The sequence below is a fragment of the Seriola dumerili genome, unplaced genomic scaffold, assembly GCF_002260705.1.
Source record: "Seriola dumerili isolate Sdu_G_001 unplaced genomic scaffold, Sdu_1.0 BDQW01000079.1, whole genome shotgun sequence".
In the NCBI taxonomy this organism is placed as follows: domain Eukaryota; kingdom Metazoa; phylum Chordata; class Actinopteri; order Carangiformes; family Carangidae; genus Seriola; species Seriola dumerili.
In genome coordinates this window covers 786,490-798,960 of record NW_019174334.1, presented here as the reverse complement: position 1 = coordinate 798,960, position 12,471 = coordinate 786,490, and the positions used below count along the sequence as shown (strand labels likewise).

Below are 12,471 nucleotides of genomic sequence, written 5' to 3'. Positions count from 1 at the left end.
TTATCTAGCGTTATTGGGTTAACATTTCCACTTTATGTTTTGACTGCTCTGCATTTTCCTTAGTCAATCTGAGTGACATCTGTATTCTGTGTGACCACAGCTGAAAGAATAGCAGCAGGTCTGAAATATCTATAAAACATGAAAGTTTAGAAACACCACACACATTTTAATTTAATCTGCGTAGCGAATAAAACCCACAATGACTGAAAATATCCAAGTGTGTGTGTGTGTGTGTGTGTGTAACATTTTTGACTGTTAACCGTCTTGAGGTTGAGAAAGGAAGCTTTGAGTGCAAAGTGACACTTTCAAGAGATTTAAATTGACTGTCTCCACCACATTGAGCTCATAACCACCCTTACCACCACTACCACCCATCTGAAGCAATGTAAAGCCATGTCATTAAAAAAAACAAAAACAAAACAAAACTATATCCTATCTCATGAACTCACACTATGCAACTGAGATATTTCACTGGTTCCTCTTGCCAAGCTTTGGGTCAAAAAGTGCCATGATGTAATTTCCTTCCCGCTCATCGGCCGCCTGTGTGTGCCAGCTAGAGGGGCTGCTAGTGATGTGAGGAGGGTCCGGTCTACTGTCATAATAAATGCAACAAGTGTGGGAGTCAGGAAGTGTAGAGCGGACTGACACAAAAGCTATGTAAAGGTGGGACAGGAAGATTATTAAATGAGTGGAGAATTTGATTTTTCTTTTCATAAAAATTCTCTAGGCATTTGGTGTTATGACACCTATGGACTGCGTATTCAGTGCAGTGCTGATCCACACAATTAATGTCACAACCACAAACCACTTCGAGAAAAAAGAGCAGTTTGAGTGTGCCAAGAGGAGCTGTTCGGTCTGATCTCAACCAGGTTGTAGGTCCGATTCCTGACAAGGATACTTCCTCCATCCTAACAATCGGCTCCAGATGTGTTTACCCTCTCTTTATTTCGGTTTCTGTCTCTCAGTGTGGGCTGACTTGGAGCAGATCTGCTGCTGGGGGATATATCTCTCAACGGAGCTGACACCAGTGCAGGACCTCCTCCTTTCATACCAACCATCATGGCAGACCGCAGTTCAAATATTGTAGATACTGCCGCTCTGCATCTAAAACTACACATACAGTATGAGCCTGAGGGAGTATCTGAGCAGGAAGAACTCAACCTGTTAATGTGTTATCATGCTGTCGAACAAGATTTAATTACCCATTAAGCGCACTATCAAACTGATTTGTTAACGTGGGTGTCACCATTACCAAATGGTGGACAATTCCTAATGGAAACATTCCATATGTCATATAAAGAAATTATGTCCTAAAAGCAAACAGGTCCAACAGGTTCGACTGGTGTACCATATTATTCTACCGTAAAATATATGTTTTTTCAAATTGATTCATTGCAGATGAATATCTAGTAATTGGTTTTTTATCTACTGTAACGTGTGGGCATGAAAGTGTCTTGTTTGCATGCTTCATATTACAGATTTCTGGAGTTATAGTGACCTTGTAAATGCAAAACATTATATTTGCAGTTGTGTCAGATTTAGAAGTAGTTTTATTTGGCTGCTCATCTTTATAAACTTGGTTGAAAAATGAGTTTCATGTTGAATCAGTATTTCTTAAACATACTGTATCGTTTATCTACTAAGTAATACGTATGGATAATAATCTCGATGAACATTACCATAAGAAAAGCTGAAAAAGAAAAACTCAAACAGCTCCGCTTGATTATTCCACACACATCTGGTGCGACAGTGGTCAAAACGAGCCTGGGTCCGTTACACTCCATCACTGGTTAATCAGAGTAGAGATAAGGAATAATTGGTTCTGCTCAGTAGATGAGTGAGAGGTGACGACTGCGGAGTGAACCTCATCATGAAGCCCACCAACGTCTCGCTCTACTTTATTCTTATTAGTCATATCAGCTACGTGGACTGGGACACATTTTTCTGATACTCTCAGACACACAGACAAGAGACGTCTCCATGTGAATAATGGTCTCTATTTAAGCTCATACGCACTGAGAGGAAACATTTATCACACTTCAATGCTGAGGAAATATAAATCCCACTGCATGAGGTATCAGTGTGTCTCTATGGAATGCAATGTACAGAGTGGGATGTTACAAACTAGTATCTGTGTGCTTGCGTCCAAAATCATTTTCAAAGAGTTTTAACTTCAGATTATGAGAAACATAAACCAGGAATCATAATTCATGACTGACAGGTGCAAGGGTCAAAATCTGGTTTATATCCATCAAATTGAGAAAAAAAAAAACTGTGCTGCTTACAGGTAGTAAAAAAAAAAACTGCAACAATAATAGTAGAACTGGTTTGAAAAATTGATACTGTCGGGTTATTACTTAAGGTCTTTCTCCAGAGAATCAGAAATCAACTGAAGCCCCTCAGTGTCTGTAACAGACAATTTATGGTGCAATGTGTTTTTTTTCTCTGTGAAGATCTGACAGCAAGTCAGATTTAGGGCTAATACTTGCAGAGATTTAAGGTGACAGCTGAAGGAATGTTTTCACAATTGCACTGTTAATAAACATAAATCATATCAAGGGATTCTTCATATAACATTTAGGTGCTTTTTTTTAAATATACATACATACATACATACATATGCAATACCATCATGTCACTTCACAATGACCAGAACTGTCCACACATACTGGAGCGGAAAAAGTAATTAAGATAAGAAGGAAACCAAACGCTGCCAGATTAATCTAGGACACATGATCAGTGTCACACCTGATAAACACCAAGGACAGATCAATCTCCTGTTTCCTCTGGTGAACAATAAATTGTAATCACAACCAACTTCCCCGTGATTACCTCTTGTTTGTTGTATTTATTCAATTGGTTTGGGACTTTTCTCTCTCTGAGTAAATAGCCAGGGCCCATCTGTTGGAGGGGGGGGGGGTGATGGAAGATAAACAGCCATAAATCAGGGGCTTGACGGTGGCAGTGCTGCTGATATACGACAGGCAGGCATAAGGGCCGAGGCAGCCAATCCCTGGGCCCAGCAGCTCAGCGAAGGACGCAGAGCCTTAGACAAATACTGGGCCTATCTTTGGGAATGGCAGGCAGTGAAATCATTATTTTTCTAATGAGATAAGTTGGTCATCGTTAGAGGCAGCCGCTACACTGACGCATCAACACCAGAAGAGTATGTTTAGTCTGAGGCCACGACACGCAAGGTGGAGGTGTTCAATCTCTGTCATGGAACAAAGAGAGAGTAAGAGGCGGGTTAGACAATGTGCAGAGAGGACGATGCCAGTCATTAAAAGAAGTTTTAAACAGAAAAAAAATGGTCCATTGGCCACTAAGAGCTCTATCATCTCTCAAGGCCAGGTGACGCAAGCAAAGAACAAGTTTGTTGCCCGATCACTTCTGAAGGCGTACGTGTTTATAGCTGTTCTGGGCGGCCACACTCAAAGGCGGAGTGACAGGGCAGACATTTAAAAACCAATAAAAAAAAAAATATATGGATAAAAAAAAAACCACTGCATCGGCAGAAGTGCTGACAGAGGGTGCTCCAACTACAAAACGTAGGGTTGTTCAGCACAAAATGCAATGCATTGTCATCTGGTAATGCAAGCATCTATAAGTGCACATTCTTGGTAGAATACCTTGTAATGAGAACAGCACTATGTTGTTTTTACCTTGCATTTGTTATATAAAAAAAAGGACTGTTGCCCTGCACTAACTTTCCAGAATTAAAATCACTATTAAAATCCTATTAAAATTGCCTAAGTATTATAAACCGTTGGGTAGTGTCTTTGTATCTGATGATACTTCATACTCATGGATGTATCCCTCAAACTGGACTTCTTGAATTGTATTTCATCTTCTTACCAGTACCTATGGCAACCTTCCCCGCACCAAATGGGAGTTTGCTATGGGACAAATCCTCAAGTCACCTTCATCACTCCCTCTTCACCTATCATCTTTCCTCAACCCAACTTTAGATAACAATCCTGCACTCACCATCAATCCAAGACTGTGAGCCAACCTGTAGCGCCCCACAGCCACTTCACACATGGGCTCATTCATCTAGCTATCTAGTTGTCCCTAGTTCAAAGGCTTGGACAAACAGTGGTCGAATGTGACGGCGTCTGAGGAGGATCTGCGACCGTGGCTGAGCTCCTGATGTGGAGTGACAAGCCCGGCTCATTTTTCTGGGCCTGCTGCACCCTTAATGGCTTCCCCAACAGAGGCTTCGCTTCCATCAGCGGCTTAGCCAAACAAAGGCCCAGTCCCCCAGGAGTCCACGGCATCGGCCTGATGGATCTGATGGATCGTTGGATCACATTGACCCTGACAAATCAGACCCCTGTGTCAGCTCTCACTGCTGGGCTACTCAGTTCTAGGGAAGAAATGAAGACATTTTGGGGAATAGGAGGCTGAGGGGAAAAGGTGAAAAAAAAGAACAAGGGAGAAAAGACGTGAGATGGTAAGGCTGGAAAAGGAGCAGTAAAAGTGGGAAAAAAGAACCAGAGAGAAGAGGGTACAGGAGCCTTCAATCCTTCGATCTCGATCACTTCACCCTCTGGCCCTTAGCAGCCATCAAAGACATCAGGGAGGTCCTAATGAGGTGAAGACCACCAGCACATCAGTCAATCTCACATACTTGCATCTCTTTCTCTCCTCCTACTCTGAATCTTCCAAGTAGCAGAAGAAAGAGAGACGTTACCCTAGTTTGTCTGTTCTCTTGACTTTATCAGATCAGATCCTGCCTCTGCTCTGCTGGAGGCAAGATGAAAGCGCAGACACCAGCTTAAGGTTTAACCCAATGACCCAGTCTCATGAGTACAGTGTGGTATTTCCCTCTTTGCCAAGCAGATCCAGGTTCCCAGGACTTTCTCTGGCTCTGTACAGTCCAGCTGGACTGATCAAACCCTTCCTTAATCTTAAGTCCAGGCCAAGAGCATCAGCAGCAGCCTCCAATCTTTGCTTTGATCCTGCATCATTACCTAAGTCATGTGTTTGGACATCTACATCACTGAAGAGGCGAGAGAGAGGGAATGCTAGGTCAGATTCTTCTTGTGATCTTCGCTAGGCCTCGATACCATCCCTGAAATCCCTGCAGGTGCACTAAAATGGATGCATATACATGTATACAAAAATGAAATAAAAAAAAGAAAAAAAGATGGCGATACAATTTTAAAGGCTCAGTGGTGTGGTGTTATGTGGTGACCTACTATAGTAGAGTCAATAGACTCTGAATGGACATGAACACAGCAATGCCTTCTTTTATGAGCTGCTGCAGGCCTTTAATAGTTTTTATGTAGTTAGTCAGTCTTTCTTATGGCTAGAAAGTGAAGCACTGCGTCATTTACAAGAACAACATTTGGCTAGATGCACCTCTCCACTTCTATCAAGTACCACTCCACCACTAATTTACACAAACCACAGAGTCGTTTCACAACCACGTCCAGTTTCTTCTCAGAAATCAAGGCGACGCTGGGGTGGATGGACCGTAAACCAAACCGCTTGCTTTTGTTTGCTCAATTGTACATTGGACATTCATCCTCTTCCTCTGCCATAACATGCTTGCTGTCAGGCCTTAACAACGCTAGAAAGAGTCCGATTAATGTTGGGTGGCTGGTCCAAGGGGAGGGGGTTGGGGGGTGGGGACTCGGAACATGAAGGGGATGCAAGACGGCTGCTCATGAGGATGATCTAAGGGATTTCTAGTAGACTAAACAATGAAAAGAGTGGATTTCAAACAGGGTGTTTTACAGGCAGGACCTGGGAAGATGGAAAAATGAGTGCCCTGTTGTCAGAGAAGTTCTGGAGAGGGGCTTGTTCTATTTTCAAAAGGCCTCATAAAACCTTGACAGTGCTCCCTCTTTTTGCGCTCACTCTCTAAAGCACAAAGAAATATGAGATACCAGGGAAGAGAAAACCCCAGCCATCTTTTTGTCCTGTATTAACCCTGTTGTCACTAATGCGCCATCACGTCACATCTTCCCTCTGATGTTCATTAAATTCTTTTAAACATTATCTATTGCAGATTTTCTCCTCCTTTTTTCCTTCTGTCATCTACTCTCGAGCTGCTTCTCATCCCTTGGCTTTGGTTTCCTCTACATTCTTTTCTTTTCCTTCTACCCACATCAAAACCCTGGACAAGGATCACCGAAACATTCCCGGATAGCTCGTGGAGAACACCTGTGTGTGCATGAGTGCTGGCAGTGTATGCCTCTATTTGTTAATGCGGTGTGATATGTACATGGATTCTTGAGTGACTACAGGGAAAATGTATTCAGATCCTCTCACCAAATCTCTTCTTCACTCTCTCTCCAGATTTCACATCCTCTTCCACATCAGAGGCATTGATAAAAGAGGCAGTGTGTGCTGGCAGTGGCCTAGCTGTAGCCTGACATGACGTTAATTCTTCTGAAGTAGCACTTCACATCTGCCGCTTCACTGCTTGTGCAACAGTGTAGCAACTGTGAGTATTGTACAGCTAAATAAACTTCGCTGTGAGGAAATATATTTGATTTCTGCATACTTCTCAGTCATGTGTGCATGCTGCCACATTATGGTGACCAGAATTCCTGAAGTGGATAGTGTGTGTCTCTGAGGCCTGTGATGAGCGCTGAAGGCTGGCTGAGCAAAGTTAGCGGGTAACGGCTGTGGGGCTCCCCAGGGGAGCAAGCCTTCTCTGACATGGGAAGCCATAAATAAGGGCCCGGGGCGCAGCGCCATGTCATGCGTCATTTGGGTCGGAGAGGCATGCTTTATCCCCTCCCATCTCAGAGCTGCTGAGCATGGCACCTCCTAGGGCGTAATACAAAACATATGAGTAGAGGGCGAGGGGCAGAAGCACCTCAGCATACCACAGTCCTGCCTTGTCAGCAAAGCATCTCGGAGGAAAAGCAGATCTAGCCAAAGACAGCCTCTATGATAACATTGTGCTAGTATTCCACAATCAAACTTTGTCAAGAAACAATAACCTAATCGTTGAGCCTCATAATTGTTGATGTGACAACATCACATCATAGTTATGGTATAACAGAAACACAACATGGATCAAATTTAACTGGCAACACTATTTAGCCTTTATAACCAGTATCTAAACAATGACAAACTGGTTTAAACACAGCCTTTTCCAGACTATGATGTTGCTGTAAGCACAACGTACAGTACATACAGTGTATAAACAGCTGATAAATGCTTTATAACACTCTGAAATTATACTAAAAGTCAATATAGAAAAAAAGATTTAAACCCATATAAAGTGGATGTAGGACATTATAAACAAACAGGGGTCACCATAAGGCAGTCAAGAGTTCAAGGTAGCTCAAGAGTGACTCAAAACTTGCAAGATGACACATTCAGACCAAGAGTAGAAAGTGACACTTTCCCTTTTTTATCACGAAGGGAGGCAGTGACACATTTCCATTGAGAAAGGAACCCGCCACCCACAGGAAGTTACGCAGGGGAAATCTATGTTTTGTCTATTCTCAAAATTTCTAACTTATTCCTAAGCTGATGATGAGTCAGTGACTAAATACAGCATGAGATGAAATGGGGGCATGAAGAATGCAATAGGGATGGGACTACTGTCTGGTAAGATATGAGGCAGGAAGAGGAAAACAGCCTCAAGGACAGTGACTCACCAACATGACCACTGACTGAGCTGAAATGTTTTCCCAAAAGCAAAGGGCCTTTCTATTGTCTTGTGCAACCCCCCACCCCCCAACCCCACCCCCACCATACACAACCTAGCAACCTGGGTGATGAGACACAGTCTGAAGGGATTATTCCTTTATGATCCAATTCATGCACAATTCATGCCTCACTCATATAAATGACATAAGCAGAAAATAATGTTGCTTCATGAGCATCACTGTGTGCAAGTCATCTTCATACATATGGGGAGTCGAGGAGATCATCAAATGTCACACCTAAGATTCACTTCCTGGGCTAATAGTTAAGAAACACTGCTCTGACTGTTATGTCTTTTTCCATCAGGTTACCCCCGAGACTTCATAGCAGTGTTACATCACCTCATCTTAACTTGCACAGATCTACCTTTCTATGCCAGAGGGAGAAGCTGCTATAATCCTGAACAATTGGAGTCACATTGCCCTGGGGGAGTTATGAAAAGCTGTGGGAAGAAAAGCCAGTCCTCAGGCACTCGCTCTCTTATCAGTGGAGAGATAGTGATCGGTCCCAAGGGGCGTCCCATTTCTCCCTTTTCTGCTCCTCTCTGCCTCCTGGTCTCCGTTTTCCCCTCCACTGTTGTATGTGTCATAGATCGACCACGTGATGCATTTAACTGCTCTTTGCATGCCAGTTGTCGTTGTCCTAAATTCAAAATGACAAACTCCCACAGTTTGCTTGATGAAGTCCATAGCTTAGTTGAAGTGGGCAGTGGGACAAGCAGTGGTTGGGTGGGGATGCAAATGTGATGGCTATGGTTGTTGCCTGGCTGCAACACTACCAGTGGAAAAGACCTTTTCCAACCGCAGAATGGAAGCATGGGCAGCTCACACCAGGGGTAGGATCCAAGTTCTTAATCACTTCCTTCATTTGCATAGATAATAAACTTAGTAAAGATACTGCAGTGGGCCGTATCAATTGCTAGTGAGGATATCGGCTTGGATGTCAAAGAGCATTACTGGCTGTTATCAGCCCTTCCGTAAAATTGGAATCTAATTATTTCTTCATATTAAAGCTAAAAAACTGGTTGTATTAAAAATGGTCCAAACAAATGAGAAGATGGGTCCAATGAGTCATCAGAGCAGCAACTTCACTTCACAGATTTACTATTAAAACCTCCTATTCCATCACAATGACAATAGTTGCTGGATAACTTGAGCTCAGATCTTCAGTTTGCCTGAAAATAGCAGTTTGTACATGTCAAATGAACATGTCTGAAGGCAAAAGAGTTGATGTCTGTTCAGCTTGGTCCCACTCAAAGCCGGGGGCAAGAAGACAGCAGTTATAGAGAGGGGCAAGGCATGATAATAGTTCAAACTGAGACAATGGCATGTGCTTTTAGAAAGTCTCTACTCAATGGCTCTCAATGTTTTGCATTTATCTGTACATAGAAAATGAGGTGATTGTGTGAACGAAGAGAGCTAGAGGGTGGGAGTTCAAACCTTGCCTACTTTACTCACTTTTGCACACCTTGTCAGATTGATGGTTTCAGAAAGTCACAAAAACTGTCAGACATAGGAGGGAAGGTCACATCTTTTGAAGAGCGCTGTCCCCTTTAGACCAACAAAAAAGGATGACATGATTTACAGGAGAGACTTACAGGTGTGGAAAGGCAAAAAGGAGGAACTTGGGAATGTAGTATATGAAGGGGTTAAGATAAAGGGTGAGTGGAGAGGGGCTAAGTGTCTTACTGTGACAGCCGGCAGCTGCATGCAATAATCCCAGACTCTCCATCACAAGCCCTTTATATTTTCTTGTCAGAGACAACAGCGTACATGAGAGAGTGGATGTCTGGTGGAAAAGTCATCCGGTAACAAGAGAGGGCGCGCAGTCAGACAGCATTTTACACCTTTTTCCTCTTGTCTCTTCAAGCCAGTTCATGGTTTCCGCTTGCCCGGAAATGGACGTGCTTCAGGGGGGTATGCGTACACGGACATGTTCCGCTTAACAAGAATAGGGCCGAGGATGGGAAATAAACAGTACATGCATACACTGGACGAAACAAGCGTCCAGTTTACTTGTAAAAAGCACGCACTGTCGGCAGATTAGCACTGTGGATCCTCGCGGACTTGGACAGATTACAAAATTTACATCACATGAACCAAAGTGGACCCTTGCAGACATGGAAAGCAAGAAATTGGCTTTACCTCCATGAAGCTCCCTTAGCCCCTTTCTGCACTGACTGTTAATCACCTCATACTGACTGTTTCTCATTACCCACCATGCTTGCTGAGCCAATAAGATATGGATGAACGTTTTGTCTTTTACTTAAAATCCCAAGAAATACTGAGTGGACCTGCAAATCACTGTCTGACAGGGCTGATTGAGACCCATTACGCCTCAGGGAGCCCCTGAAGTGTTATGAAAACCTTACTATGTTCCTATGGTAACTGGCAGCGTGTCCTGCAGAGACAGATTATGTATAAGGCATGTTTACTAAAAACAATAAATTCCAGTATGCTTATATCAAGCGGCAGGCCTTGCTGGGTAGGGCTCCTCCAACCAGGCTGGTTTTTCTGATGAACAGGTCCAGGGGCCACACTAACTAGCCAAATATGATGGGGGGTGGGGGGGACGTAATGTAATGCACACTGAAAACATATGTCTTTTTAAAATGTTAGCATAATGCCATTACCGAGTTGGTTTAAAGCCGGCGGGCCTGTCACAAAGTGTTCATAAACAACAGGAACCAATCTCAACAGGAACAAAGCCATGTTATGGATTCAGTCTGCAAACACCGATTTGAGCCAAGGCCAGACACAGAGTGGCTGACGTGATGAGCAAACATAAATTCACATAGGCATGGTGGGCCTCACATGCACAATAAAAGCAGCATGACATGATCTTCTCCCAAGCTGGAGAGCAAAGGAAATTAAATAAGCCATGTGTGCCACAATTTCATCTAGACGGGATATTTTTTAATATTAAATTTCTCTAAAATGTCATGGATTAGGGCAAAAACTAAATATAATAGGATTGAAATAAAATGACTGGAAGTGATTCTCACAGAATGTGTAGCTTTCCTTTTAAGATGCAGCTAACTTAACCCAAAGTACATCAGTGCTACAATTTTCCTGCAGTGGCACATTACAGATGATATAACCCATTATTTGTCAGTGATGCAGTGATTTTATCCACAACAGAGCAATGAGTACTTAATCCTCTGTGGGCAAGTTTTACGAGCCACCTCACACATTTTTACAGCATGGAAAACAGACAGTAAACACCAGGAAGGCGCTGCGCTTTAACACATGATTAAGACACAGCTAATTAGATTGCAGACAGTAAAACTGTGAGGAGAATCGTAAAATAGGAAGCAGTTGTAGGACTGAGTGAGGGATCAGGTACAAGCAGCAGACGTTTAAGTCAGGAAACCGCAGGCCACTGACAAATGACCGAGGTAGGGTGTCTCATTTCTGCTGCCTTCTCTGTGGTGAAAATGTAAATTGCAGACTTTCTAAGGTAAAAAAAGAAAAGACCCTCTCACACACAAGCCCCCCATGTCCACCATCCATCCATCCCTCCATTCTTCCCCTCCCTCTCCTCCAATGCAGCGGTTGGTCCCATGAAACTGGGGTCAGGGTACTAATGGAGGACCTCGTGGCCTTGTGTGCCTTTGGAAACAACCGACCCCCCCCCCCCAATCCCTACTCTCTTATAAATCAAGCAGGCTCATTGAGAGTGGCAGAGTCCTCTGATGTCCCAGCCATGTCTCATTTCAAAGTCCTTCTGAAGGCTCACACGGTTCCACGTTTACTCACTGGGCACAAGGGAGACGTGTGTGTGTGTGTGTGTGTGTGTGTGTGTGTGTGTGGTGTGTGGGGGGGGGGGGGGGGTGCGAGATTCAAAGAGAGAAAGACAGATAGAGAAACAGAGTGTGAAAGAAAGAAAATGAGTTTGGGTCAAGAGAGAAGTAGAGGGAAATTAGGTTTAAAAAAGATGTCCCGCAGGAAAAGGGGGGCCTCTAAAACAAATGTTTATTTAGTAACTATGCTGCATTAGACCTCTCACTTGAAAGAATGTACAATAAATCAAACCATTTTGTGGATCACTTTAACACTGTGTGTATGTGTGTGCACGTGGGCATTTGTGTGGGTAGTGTAGATGAAATGCCTTCCTCTACTGCACATGTACAGTTTACAAAGCATCTATAGAAGTGCAATCAAAACATAATTTTCCTCCCTTCATGGTAAATTGAGGTGTGCGTTGTATAAAAGGATAAGTGATTGCTGAGATAATGACATTCTGCGGTTTGCTTTAGTCTATGCATTCATAACAAAGCCAGATGAGTTACATATGGATTTAAAATGAATGTTTTCCTGACTACAGGTTTTTTGTTCCATATGCAGTCTTTCTGCACATCATGTGAATGATGCCGAGAGCACCTAATCAAAACCAGTGACACATAAAGACACTCTTGAGGCATATAAAGGGAAAAGAAAACAATTACATTTCTTTGCAATCAATACGATTTTGAAAAAAAGAAAAGGGGTGGTGCAGGGAGAATATCAGGGACCCTTAAATGGAACCTTGAAGAACACCCCAATGAATCATGTTAAATAATGTTAAACCAGTAGTTTGGCATTTTGGGAAATGTACTTATTCTCTGTCTTACTGAGAGTTGAATGAGAAAATTGATACCACACTCGCACCTCTATGATAAATATACTACGTAGTGGGAGCCAGCAGCTGGTTAGCTTAGGTTACCACAAAAGTGGAAACAAGGGAAACATCTAGCCTGGCTCTGTAAAAAGGTAACTAAATCTTCTGATCAGCACCTTTAAAACACATTAATCAACA

The 12,471-nt window shown here is 43.0% G+C and overlaps 1 protein-coding gene across 2 annotated transcripts in view; it reads right to left on the bottom strand.

The window, feature by feature from the left end:
• The window catches only part of stau2 (staufen double-stranded RNA binding protein 2), a 102,420-nt gene that overhangs the window by 16,653 nt on the left and 73,296 nt on the right, over window positions 1-12,471 (bottom strand). The window lies entirely within an intron of this gene.